The sequence below is a fragment of the Centrocercus urophasianus genome, unplaced genomic scaffold, assembly GCF_019232065.1.
Source record: "Centrocercus urophasianus isolate 14NV4802_14NV808 unplaced genomic scaffold, USGS_Curo_1.0 seq_10, whole genome shotgun sequence".
In the NCBI taxonomy this organism is placed as follows: domain Eukaryota; kingdom Metazoa; phylum Chordata; class Aves; order Galliformes; family Phasianidae; genus Centrocercus; species Centrocercus urophasianus.
Window position 1 is genome coordinate 75,900,594 of NW_024884142.1, and position 13,087 is coordinate 75,913,680.

Below are 13,087 nucleotides of genomic sequence, written 5' to 3' on the forward strand. Positions count from 1 at the left end.
TTTGCTCTGCATTGTATTCCTTCTGGCCTGAAAAGGCTGGTGTTTTCAGTATGCAGCTAGATGCTTTAAAAAGTAGAGTAAAACAAAATCCAGTAATCCAATTCCTTGCAGAGAAAGCTGGCAATGAAACAGTGACCTCAAACACCTCTGTGGAATTTCCTTAAATTATAAAATTATGCATTGGTAGCTTAAAAAAAAAAAAAAAAAAAAAAAATCAAAAACAGAAAAAAAAAAAAAAATTTAATAAACAAAAAAAAAAAAAAAAAAAAAAAAAAAAAGTAAAAATAAAAACCAACACAACAAACTTAAGGATAACTAAGAATAAGGAATGGTACAGTAAGGATAAAGGAAAGAAATACCTTTGGGAGAGAGAAATTAGCAGATAACTCATCTTTCCATCCAACCCTTTCCTTCCTCTTCTTCCTCATGTATCTCAGGCAATTGGTCAATTAAATTAAATCCAGTAGGCAGAAAGAGGACTTTGAAGTATAAATAAGCCACAAATACTACAAAAACCTCACAGAGAAGAATAAGAGCCACTATAATTGTCCTTTATGAGGGCAAGTACTGCAGTGCTGCTACACCAAGAGTCCATGCAGAGCGAAATGTTATGAATGTCCCATCACAGGGAAGATATTAGCTGGAAGTTGCTACTCTACTGGAGTCAGCCAGTCACCACAGACAGCACTGCCAAATACAAGGACCTGTCATACACACTACTCAAGGAACAAGCTATTATTTTGCTTTGTGGAATATGCCTGTATATTACAAAAAGCTCCTCAAAAAGAAAAATACATCTCTACTTTACAAAGATGAACAGATACGTGGGTGAAAACTGCCTGTTCAAGACGCAGAAATCTAAACAGAATTAGATATTTGACCTCTCTAAATCACCAAAACTCTACTTCATTTTAGGCGATGGTGAGTCAGGTATGCTAAAACTCCCTATACATGAGGCATGAGACTGCTGAAAGATTAAAGCAAATAGTGTATTGTTACAATCAGAAAGGTCAACACAGTGGAAAGGTGATACAGGAGTACATTAGCAAAGGGACTGGCACAAATGGAATGATGCTACAAAGGAAAAGTACTCACCCACCTCCGAGGATCTAGGCTCACAGGGAAAACTCCACAAGAGTGGAATCTCTAACCAGAGATCCTTCCCCAGTGGCAGTCAGCCCTTAAATGAGGTCTAAGAGAAGTGCAGCCAGGTTCCACCCAGTCTGATCACACACCTGAATTGCCTTCACCTGTGCTCCCAGGGCTGACCGGGTCTTTTCCCCAGGTGCTCAATCCCCAGGTGGTTTAGGCCATGACTCAACAGTTACCATACATGTAAAAAGTACAATTTGATAACTGCAGCAATTAAGCAGTCATGAATGCATAATATATTTTCAACTACAGAAGCCATATTTTCTATAAAAATTTAACTACAGGTGCTAGGTAAAAGTTCTGAGAAAAACAGTATACCCCATGTGGGGTGATGGTGAAAATGAATGCTTTTCTGTTTCTTCTCAAAAGTCACCATGTTTGCCTAAACATCTATCTTAGCTTCCAAGTATGGAATCCAATGGTCCAAGTAACCATTCTTACCTCAAAAGTGTTTCAGAACCTTGAGAGAGACAAATTCAGCAATGTGCCTATGACTAGCATGCAGGAGGAGTGGGATTTTCCTTGGAGGACCAGCACTGAGATGAATGAATACCCTTTAAAGCATCCTACAGACTGCATTCTAAAGAAGAAAACAAGATGTCAACATCAGGCCCTACATTTTAACGTCTGTGTTGGATGAGCAAATAGATAAAGCTAATTCCTTCACCAAAGAAAATACTTATGGCCCAAGACATGAATTACTGTGTGTTAATGTAAATGTTTTTGAACCAGAACAATTTTGTGAGCGATTTGCTGATCTTGGAGGTGGCTTAGTTAATACAGAAAGAGCAGTGTTCCTTCTCTTCACAAGCCCTGGATTTACTAAAGCACTTCAGCCACGAGGAGATCTGATGATGGTTCAGAGGATGACATAGAATCAGGTCCCACAGGCAGAGAGGGAGGCCATGGAAGCTCAGATACTACCACACCCATGGGGCACTCCAGCAGCATGGCATTTCTCACTTCAATGAAGAACTGTCATGAGCTGTAAATTACGCAAGCCATGAGGTTTGAACAACAATCTTCAACAGTCTTCAATCTCAATTTATGTATTTGTCAATAATCATTAATTGATCGCATGTATAGTTGGTTTCTGATGTCGTTCTGCGCCCTTTATATTAGTATCTGACTTTCCCTTATTCTATTTATATGAAAGTTGGATTTTATGCTGCCTGTGTAGCAGTTCATTTAGAGGAACACTAAATCAAATGAAATATTAAAACATAAAACAAGACTTTAAGACATAAAAATAAAAGCAAGTCAGAGTTTTTTTTACCAACTCCAAAAAAGAGGAGAACTGAGCAGGTGTCTGAAACCCAGGGGATCTCTACAAGGGTCTCACATCTACCCAGCTGGTAGGTAGTAGATCAGGTGGTAATAGAAGCATACGCATTTCCTGTGAAGTTACATGGGGTTTGCTGCCTAAAGATAACAGAGAATTCGGCCATTAGCATTTGTTTAAATGGACTTACATTACTGCATTTCTACCATTCCCACAGGTCTTTTGTTTTGAGATCTTCACATGGGAGTGCCATCAGTTCAAGTGGATGTGTAACCTACTGCAGGTTTCCTGAGCAATCCAATTAGGGGAAGGAGGGAGTTTTCATCTCAGTGATGCTGCAGTGAAAGAAGTACTAGAAGAAAGATTTCCCTACTCATCAAACGACCCATCAGTCTTACTGAACTAAGTAGCAAAAAATCTTTGAAAGGATTTGTTTGCAGAGGATGGTCAAGATAGTTAACATGCATTCAATGTTAAAACATAGACACACAAAAAACGTAATTCCAGCTATTCTAAATAAGTTTCAAATACAAAACCTCATACTTGATGTTCAAAATCTTTTGAGGGGCCTTTTACAACAAAGGGGAGCTTTTAAAAAGTTTTGAAATCATCTTCCTCACTAAATAAATGGTACAGAACAAGGAAAAAGAGTAAAGCTATCAAAATGCAAGCTACATCCTTTCAGGTGGAAGGAGCTTGTACGGGCACATATGGATGTTACACTTCTCATCTTCCTTGAATCTTCTGTGCTAATTTTTGCTAAAAAATTGCAAGTAAGAGTTGCTTTCATTTTGTGGGAAGCTCAGATGAAAGTAAAGTGATGAAATTCACATGATGTAGCAATAACTTCAGTACCTAAGAAGTGTATTAAAAGCTTTCAAGAAGCTTGAGTTGGGAAAATGGGACATAAATGTCCAGTGAGAAAATGATGTCAAAAGATGAAACTGGAAACCAAATCAGCTCACTAGCACAGCAACTTGGATTTTGAAATTAACTCACTGTTGTAGGATTTACAATGGAAAAGAAGGTCTTTGAGTGCACAGACACCTCTATACCCTATTTGTTCCCATTATATATAGCTACAGCAATATCTTCTGCAACAGAAAAGGTCCCTAACTGCACTGTGCCAGGGCTGCTTGTAAGTGACATTCAGGAAAGCAGGAAGGACAGTTGGCTGAGTCACCAGAGAGAGCATTCAGGGAAAGAGCAGGGTCTGCTTCTCTCCAGCATGGCACTCACCTTCTTCATGATGGATTGAACTGCACAAAGCAGACAATCAGAAGTCTGGTAGTGACAATGAAAAATTCACAAAGGATGAAAGGTAAGGAGATTAATAAGCAATGCAATTTTAGAGGAGTCACAGGGCCATCTGGTGAGACTTCGTGTGCACAATAATTAGCAGGAGGAAGTATAAATATTTCTGTCTTTTTTTTTTTTTTTCCCTCTCTCCTCCCTGTTAGCTTGGCTCTGGTACCACTTTGGGTTTCACACAACACCCACAGTATCAGCTCAATTTACTGCACAGATTGTAAAAGGAAGTAATAAAGCAGGAATTAATTATATAAATGATGCAAATGTATTTCTCTATGCTGTCAAAACCTCTGAAACTGGGACTGGCTAATATAGGTGTTCACTGTGTGCAACTCATCCAACTATATAATAGAACGTACTTCCACAGGGACAATTAGATGTCACAGTGCTTGGTATTAGAATGAATAACTTCCACTTTTTTTTTTTTTTTTTTTACTTCTGTTTTCTTCCCAAAGTATATCTTGAAATCCCAAATTTGGCTCCATAGAAAGGGATTTACAAAAGCCAGTACACCTGTAGAAACCCTGGAGGCCCAGGAGAAACATGGGAGGTAGCTGTCTAATAGCTGAGAGAAGTTTATAAATTAGGTGACAATCTGCAGCCTTGAAAACTTACTTAGGTAGCTAAGTTCATAAGTAACCTCTTTCAGAAATAGAGCATATGTTCTAACAGTTTTAAATCACTACATTATTTTAAAACATCTTCTCAAGAGAAGGAAGCAGTATTCTTTATTGAATACCCTGCTGGACTATATCCATCTATATACATATATGTTGGACTATATATTGGAATATATCCCTATGGATATATTAGAAATTTCTCCAGAATAGCAGAAGCATAAACTTGTATTTCACACTGTCAGAACGACATGCCAACCACTCAACTACAGACTAATCTGGTAGGAACACTAAATCCTTCCTATTAAATGATTCTACTCATCATTAGAAAATTAACTGCACTGAAATAGAGTAACAGAATGGAACTAAAGTTTAATCAGGTCCCAGAGGAGTCCTAGGATCCTGATCAAGAAACCTGTATGTATATTTTATCTAAAATATGTCTTGCATGAAATACTAAAAAAGAGCTCAAAATTGGGGGTAGTATTGAAATTACCCTTTTTACATCCTGGATGAATGCTCACCAGCCCTCCCTCCTGTAAATTCTGATCCTACAAACATGCAAGAAACTATCTTAGTAAGTTGAACGTATCTGTGGTCAGCTGGAGAAGAAAGAACACAGTAGATATTTGTAACGTCTATGTGTAACGTCTATCCAGTTATTCAGCGCATGCAAGAATAATGAGTTCTAAGTTTATAGTAGAACATTAGAAAAATATGGAAAATGCACATTCTTTTACAAACATCAAACACAGGTTAAATCATATTATTAACAAAACAAAAAAAAACAAAAAAAAAAAAACAAAAACAAACAAACAAAAAACTTAAAATAATGGGCATTTAAAGATGAACTCTCAGAAATACCAAGTAGGAATTTTGCTCTTGTAGCTGTGAATGTGGTGATTTGAACCACCTCTGCTTTATTTCCCAAAGCAGGGTGAACAGAAAGTCCCAGCAGATGCTGGTCAGATGAAAAAAACAGGACATATAGCAGTTCACTGGTCAGTAGTTCACTGAAGGATTTACCTTAAAGGCAGAGTTTGGAGTAGGCTAATAGCTGCTTCAGGTTTATTTGGGCTAAAACATGTCAGGAGTTGAAGCCATGGTTTCCTTTCCCATCGCCATTTTACCCCTTCCTCAACCATGCAGAACTATGCAAAGAAATCCCAACACAGCAGAACTATTGACACTCTGGAAAATCTGATGCTCTCACAGGAATAGGATGCAGAAACTGGAGAGGGTTTCATACAAACAATTGGCTCAACCAGGGTTCATGCCGCCTCAGAACGAGCAGTTTGAAACTTGAAAAGCAGTCCATGAGGATGCTCTCAAAAAGTAAAAAATAAAGGGCATTACTTTTATAAACCTACTGCAAAGATTTAATAAATGTTACACATAGCAGCACTGAAGCAATTAACGCCAACTCTATAGTAAACAGACAGCAGAAAAGCAAAACCACACTGGAATAGTCTGAATGGATGAATGAAGCCACATTTCCACATGAAACTTGTAGGATTCCTCCATGGCAAGAGGAAAATGGAAAGGCAAAGGCAAAACAAATTGAAACTGGCTCTATATTGTTTGGAGAGTAAGATCAGATATGAAAATTACCAATTGTGGGGAAGATCTTGTACAAAAAGGAAAAGTGAGATTAAAAAAAAATATCTGAGATGATGAAAGTTCAGGATGTAGATGGGTACAATATGATCTATCATTTTCCCCATCTTGATTTCCACATAAAAACGCACGGTATTTTTCTTTGATCTCCTCTATCCTATAACAGAGATTGAAAAAAAAATTAAAAAAAAATCCAACAAGCAGTTGTAAGGACTAAATGAGAGAAAACAAAATGTGTTGTTGTTTGGTTTTTTTTTTTTTTTTTTTTTTTTTTTTTCCTGCAAGCTTGTTAGTGCCCTGAGAAAACGAATACACATCCTTGTGGAAAACACATTACAAGTTAAAAGACTACGCTGGTTCAAAACAAAGGTACATAATAGAAGTTTTTTAACCAATGGAGTTATGATAGTATTTGAAAATGACCCAGTAAAAAACAACGGAAGTTAGAGTCTATCTCACTTTAAGATGGAGCCCAACAGGTTTCAGAAATCTTGTGACTGTTGCAGCAAAATTATTTTAATTGCCCAGAAATGAGATAGTTTCCCTCCTATGTTTTTCCCTAGCAAGCCTACACCTGGTGTTAAATTAACAGAAGTGTCAGTTGCTTCAAAAGCTGCAGCAGGAAGGCAGGGACATTTGCCACTCGAGGAATCATTCCTCTCCTGTGTTTCACATCTGACATCTTTTAGTCACACCCCTGCCTGTTGTCTTAGTAGAAAGATGGTGTTGAGTTGCTCAGTGCACCAAACCATTCTCTTCTGCAACAGGGAAGGAGTAAGCACATGAGATCTTCAAGCTTATCTCAGTCAGAGTTTGAAGGAAGAAGCAGAACAGAAAAAAAAGGAAAGAAGAAAAAAAGAAAACGGTCCTCCATCACCCTTTCATTTTGTGATTTTTTTTCCTCTGACTGTAAAGCAACATCAGAAAGACAACCTGTTTTCCCAGTGAAGGATTTCCTTTCTAGTGATGCTTTTCATGTTTAAAATTAGGAAACAGAGTATTTTATATTTCAAGAATTAAAGAAAGCAGAATGACTGAGATTTATGGGCCAGTATTTTGCACTCTTGCATCAGTGGTAGTTGTAAAGAAGCCACACAGACTGTGACAAATGGAAATATCTCTAGGGTGTTCATCTGTCAAACGATTTCATTCGCATCTCATCTGCTTTCTGAATGAGATATGAAAATGAGTCTGCTGCATTACTTGTGCTGTCAAAGGCAACGATGGATTCAGTCCCCTTTAAAGTGACAGTGAACTTTTTATATTTTTTTGTCTGAAGAGTGAATACATAGGGTTTGACTTTATCTGCAGGGAATTAACCTTATCCCATCTGCAGAGAACAAGGAGATATGCCCAAAAGACTTTCAGATTTAGTCCACTGGACCTAAAGCAAAAATCCATTTAGCTTTCAGCTCGTGTCTGCCTTTTTGAAATTTCCTGGCTCAATTCGTTGCGAAAGGTGTCTGAACAACAGTACTGTCTGGGAAAGGCAAGGTCCCAGCACTCCCTGAGCAGTTGTTTTAAGCAGGAATCAGAATTCAGCAGTTTGCACAGAGAGGGACTGCAGATGCCAATATGCTTGAGGATTGGGAAGAGCAAGGAAACAGCTGTGAGAAAGATCGGCCTATTTCACTTGGGGGAGTGACAACAAAGCCACCACTCTCCAGTCATAAATTGAACTGATGACCTGGAAAAAAGAGCATTCCATTACCTTGCCCTCTGCCAAACCTTTACTCACTCTTTATTTTTACTTATGTTCTCTAAACATTGGGCTATCAAAGCTCCTATGAATTTACCATAATCTCCAGAAGAATCTCTAATGCTAAGCTGAAGTAAAGAAGCAGACAATTTTTTTTTTTTTTTTTTTAATAATTACCACACATCTACCACTGTCTTCTATTTTTATTACCTGGTCTCTCACACATGCTATTCCCATACCTTTCCTCCTTCTACCCAGTATATTTTGTGCATTCAGCCATTGTTGTCCAAACTGGGATGTGCTCAGAACAAGGATCACAGAACAGCTTGGGTTTGAACAAACCTTTAAAGACCATCTAGATCCCAGCTCTTTGCCACGGGCAGGGTTGCATGCCATTTTCACACATAACAAGTATGCAAGAAGTGGTCCCCCTAGCAGTGAATTCACAGTGATTACTTTGTGATGCTGCTTGTTGTGTAGAAACCCAAACTCTGAAGGTTTTCAGAGGTAGCATCAATTCTGATTCATCTGAACGTTAACAACTCTGTGAAATGGGGCAGCAGCCAGAGACAAAAGACTGGAGAACACCGCTGAAGTCCCTGAGCTAGAAGAGCCAGAAAATAGTAACTGTATAGTCTGTTGTTGATGAACCAGCTTGAGTCAGAACATGCTCATTAATGAAAGACATTTTCTTAACAATGAATCCTTCGACAATCCTTTCTCCTTCTCCCCTATTCCCTGTTGTAGCTAACTGTGCTATTGCTTATCAAAGAATGAGGTTAGGAGAATGCAGAGAGCATGAGCATTTAGTATTCATCCATGAGACAGTTGTCTGGGTAACAGCCTTTTATTTTTTGCTTTATTTTTTTTAAAGCCATTTTTCAGTACCATATAAGGTTATGGACCACAGTTCAGGACTATACTCATCCAGTCTCTACTCACTTGTTGCCACAAATACAAATGCATCTTTCATCAACTCAAATTTCTATATTCTTGCTCAATAATTAAAAGCAGCCGTGACTATTGCGATTTGTGCAGTACTCAGTGCAGTGAATATGCTTCCCACTATGGCACACTGGGTCCTTCACTGAGACAGTCAGAGGAACATCTTTTAAGATCTCAAATCCCTTCAGCAGGAAACACCTGCTGAGAAATTCAGCTCAGTCAAAATGGGCACAGATCTGAGCATCCAAAAGAGCAAAGAACGTAGCACTGGACAAGCCTTAGTCCTACAGAGAGCATGAGGTTTGAACAGCAGTTTTCTAGGTCATACAGCTGATTTTAGATGTTTAAGTCTTTTTCTTAATATGAATCTATTCTGTTTTTAAAGGTAATGAGGCACTTGTAGCATAAAGCTCATTAGGATTAGCACATGCTGGATGAATGGAAATTGTTTTGAAAAATATTATTTGAGAACACTCATGATTTCACACACTCCTCCCTTTTTTCTAGAATTTCAAATGCCCAGACAAACAGCTTTTACAATATTTCTGAAGGATATACCTCCTCTTCGCAAGTGTTTTTGCAGTAATTTAATAGTAATAACACATAATGACTGCAAAAACAAAACTGACATCACTAGCAAAATTTACATTAAAAAAAAAAAAAAAAAAAACTTTCCCAGGACCTTCTTCTGCATGACTTGCTGGCAAGTAAGTGTACTGAAATGTCCCAATAGAGAACAGACATCCTGAGGATAGTAACAACTCTCATTATCAGCCTGCTTCTTCAAAAAGAAAGAAATCAACAGCACTCCGCTTGGTACCAGTGGGGTCACATTTAAACCTGTTGCCTTCACAACAGGTTCTTCTTTCTTTTTATTTTTGCTCCATAAGTAAAGAAAGATCACTCAGGTCTCTCAAATCAATTTTCTATTTCTAGTATTTGTGTTCTCTAGGAATGTCTCTGGTCTGCATGCTGGTCCATCATTTGATTACCTGCTGCAGAACTGTGGCAAAGATGCATTTATAATGCTCTATAGGTCCAGCCTCAAAGATTACAGTGAGATAAATCCCAGGCAAGCAAGAAGTTAATGAGTAGTATCTGATAATCAGAGGACTCTACCTATCCTAAAATCCTGACTTTGCTATAAGCCTGAAGTCAGTGAAATTACTGTAATTACACTTAGCACCTGATAGGAATTAAGTGAATTTTTAACACACACACACACACACAGTCACAGAACCACAGGAGTTGGAAGGGACCTCCAGAGACCCTCTAGTCCCACCCTTGCTAAAGCAGTTCCCTACAGCAGATTGCACAGAATACATCCAAGTGGGTTTTGATCATCTCCAGTGAAGGAAACTCCACAACCTCTCTGCGCAGCCTGTTCCAGTGCTCAGTCACTGTTACTCCTGGTTTTTCTATGGAACTTCCTATTTCAATTTTTGCCTTGTGCCCCCCCCTTTTTTTTTTTGTGGCACAAACTGAAAAGAGTCTGGCCCCATCCACTTGTATGCTGTCATGTACTCTATTGTTTCCATATAGAAATTTAATTCCTTGTAAAATATATCCTTAGGACATTTCATTTGAAATGAAACAGTATTAGCTATCTTTACAGGTTTCTAAAATCCCAAGGAGCTTTATTTTGTTTAGCTTGCTTTTAAAACTGAGAAAGTTCCCTGCAAGTGGGACAAAAAAATGGAAATAAAGCTCACAATCTTATCAAAGGAAAAAGTCCACAGTTCTGAGGTCAAACTCTTTACTACTGCCAGTGGCAGCTCAGCCCAAGAAAGAATCCTTGGTTTATCCAGCACACACACACAAGGATGTATGTGCTGGATACTCTCTCACTCCTCAAGAGGAGATTCCAGTCACATGATTTTAATCTTGGAAACTGCAGGGGAAATCTAAGGTAAAAATTTCTAACACTTATAAATTATTTGTAAATATTTTTTCACTGATTACAATAGCAGGGGAACTGCATGCATGCCAAGTCCTTTAAAAAGATCTTCCCTTTATAAGAGTTCAGGTTGGCATATTCATTCACAAAACTGTTTTTGCTTAATGTCAGCAACATAAGTGCTGCAGACATTGATTTAGTATTTCTGTTTTTCCTGTGTAAAGAGATTTTCCTAACAATGAAGCAACTGGGAGTCCTGCTGCAGCTTTGCTACCCCATGGGCAAGAGGAAAGCCACAAGCTCATTTACCAGGGTTCTCCAGCACACACACAGAAGTCTTCAGATTGAGGTGGTCCTTCCTAATAAAGAACTTTAAGAAATATTTTATCATGTATTTACATAGTATTTTAGAACAGTGACAAGCCTTTGCCTAGAGGAACCTGTAGTTTCAAAGACACAGCTATTAATTAAACTGAAACGTCGCATTTGTGTGCCAGTACAAGTCGTCTCTGCAGTAGATCCTTGCATGTTCCCATTATGATTGCACAAAAGAAAAACTCCCTGATGTTCAGAGCACTCAAATTAAAAAAAAAAAAAAAAATTAAAATTTCAACATTATTACAGAAAATGAAGAAGTCACAGACCTTTAGGTCCTTGGGCTCTGAAATGTTTAATTTAAAGAGCCAGGAAGACTATCTCTACAACAAACTCAAATTACTATGCTTATTGCACTCTCTGACTCTATAGTAACTACTTTCCTATAACCGCAGATCTCAAACTACTCATATCACTATGATGATATAACTTGTAATATTTAGCCATGGGGTAAGCATAATTTCATTTATGAATTGCATACTTATTCTCATGCAGTAAATTCTTTCTTTGAAAGACTTGAGTTTTTAAGCAGTATACCTGCAGTTCATGGAAATTCTGAAAAGATGAGCCAAATTGACTGCCTCAAATAATTAAACCTATTAAAATTCTTTCTGTAAGTGGAAATAATACCTAATTATTATATAATAACTATGCTGGTTTTAGGTATAAAAACTACAGATTTTGAACAGTAAGCATACAACTTGCAATAACCCTACTCCTGAGGAATCCTTAACCTGCTTAGATAATTTAAGATTTTATTTAAAAACATTTAATATTTTACATTTGTTTCTTTGAAAACAAGAATCCTATAACTATGAACTACCTGTAATTAGTTGGGTAACATCAGCCTGTCCAAACGCACGGATTAAAACTACAGAATATCTCAGTCCCTTAAGAGATTTGTTTTTATAATCACTGTTGACAGTGAAGCCCATAGAAAACATTACCATCTCTGTTCCCAATCTTTAGAAACATTCAAACACCAAGGGAGATAACTTTGCCCTATAACATCAAAATGCCAAATTCACCTCCCTGATGGCCCCATCCTCCATTTTTAACTTCAGATACTAAAGTATCTGAATGTGAGTGTATACATGTGAATGTATACACTGTAACAATGTGAGGCCCTTTCCTCACATTGCTACATTGTATAACATACAATCATATTTAATAAGGAGAAATTAACATGAGAAGCACAGGCCAAGTTTCAATCTAGCATGAAAATACACATTGGATTTGAAGAGATGAGCCTAAATCTCATTTTTTTCCAATGATCACGTGCATGAAAGTCTCAACTGTTCTCTTTTACTAATCCTCACCTAACACAGCAATTATGGAACACCCCAATGGGTTTTTTTTAAGGAAAGAAACTGCAACACAGGTCAATTCCAGGCTGAACAAAACTAAAAAGCTGATACATTTTTCTATATAAGCCCAAATAATTTGTTGACTTCTTTTTATGTAATGACACATTAAACACAGCATTGTACTGCACTGGATGAACATATCTAATTCAGAACATTGACAGAAAAGCATTTAAAAGACTCTACTGTAAATAATATTTGGCAAGGTATGCCAGATGACTTAGAAAGCAAATGCTGTCATTAAGGCTGTGACTTGATTTTTTTCATGTTATTAATATTAATGAGGAACAACAGTCTGGAGCTTTGTTAAAGGAAGAGTTCAACAAATAGGAAGCTTTTTTTCCCAAAGAAATAACAGATTCAGGTTCTCACTTGCATTAACATGGATGAGGCTTAGCTCTTACAGTTAAGGTCAAACGAACACGTAGCTTCAATCGAGTATGTGATTTCTAAAGATAAATGCCTGCATTCAGAAAGGAAATCCAGCCACTAAGCAGTTAGTGGTACTTTGGTTGGAACCAGAACTTGCCAGAACAGCTCCTATCTTATATATCATTTAATTTTAATGTAAATAAATATATTTTATATATGACTATGAATACAACAATATTTTGTTCCATGAATACTTAAAGACTCTATTTAGGCTGATGCACGTTTCCTGCACTGAAATTTGTACAATGACAGCACCACTGTTTCAAGAGAGTACAATCTAAATTGTAAATAGCTACACTAAACAGAAAAAAAATAGGACATACAAACACACAACTGAGAACGGAGGCAGAGGAAGATATCAGCAATGTTCACAGTCTACATTATAAATAAAGAATA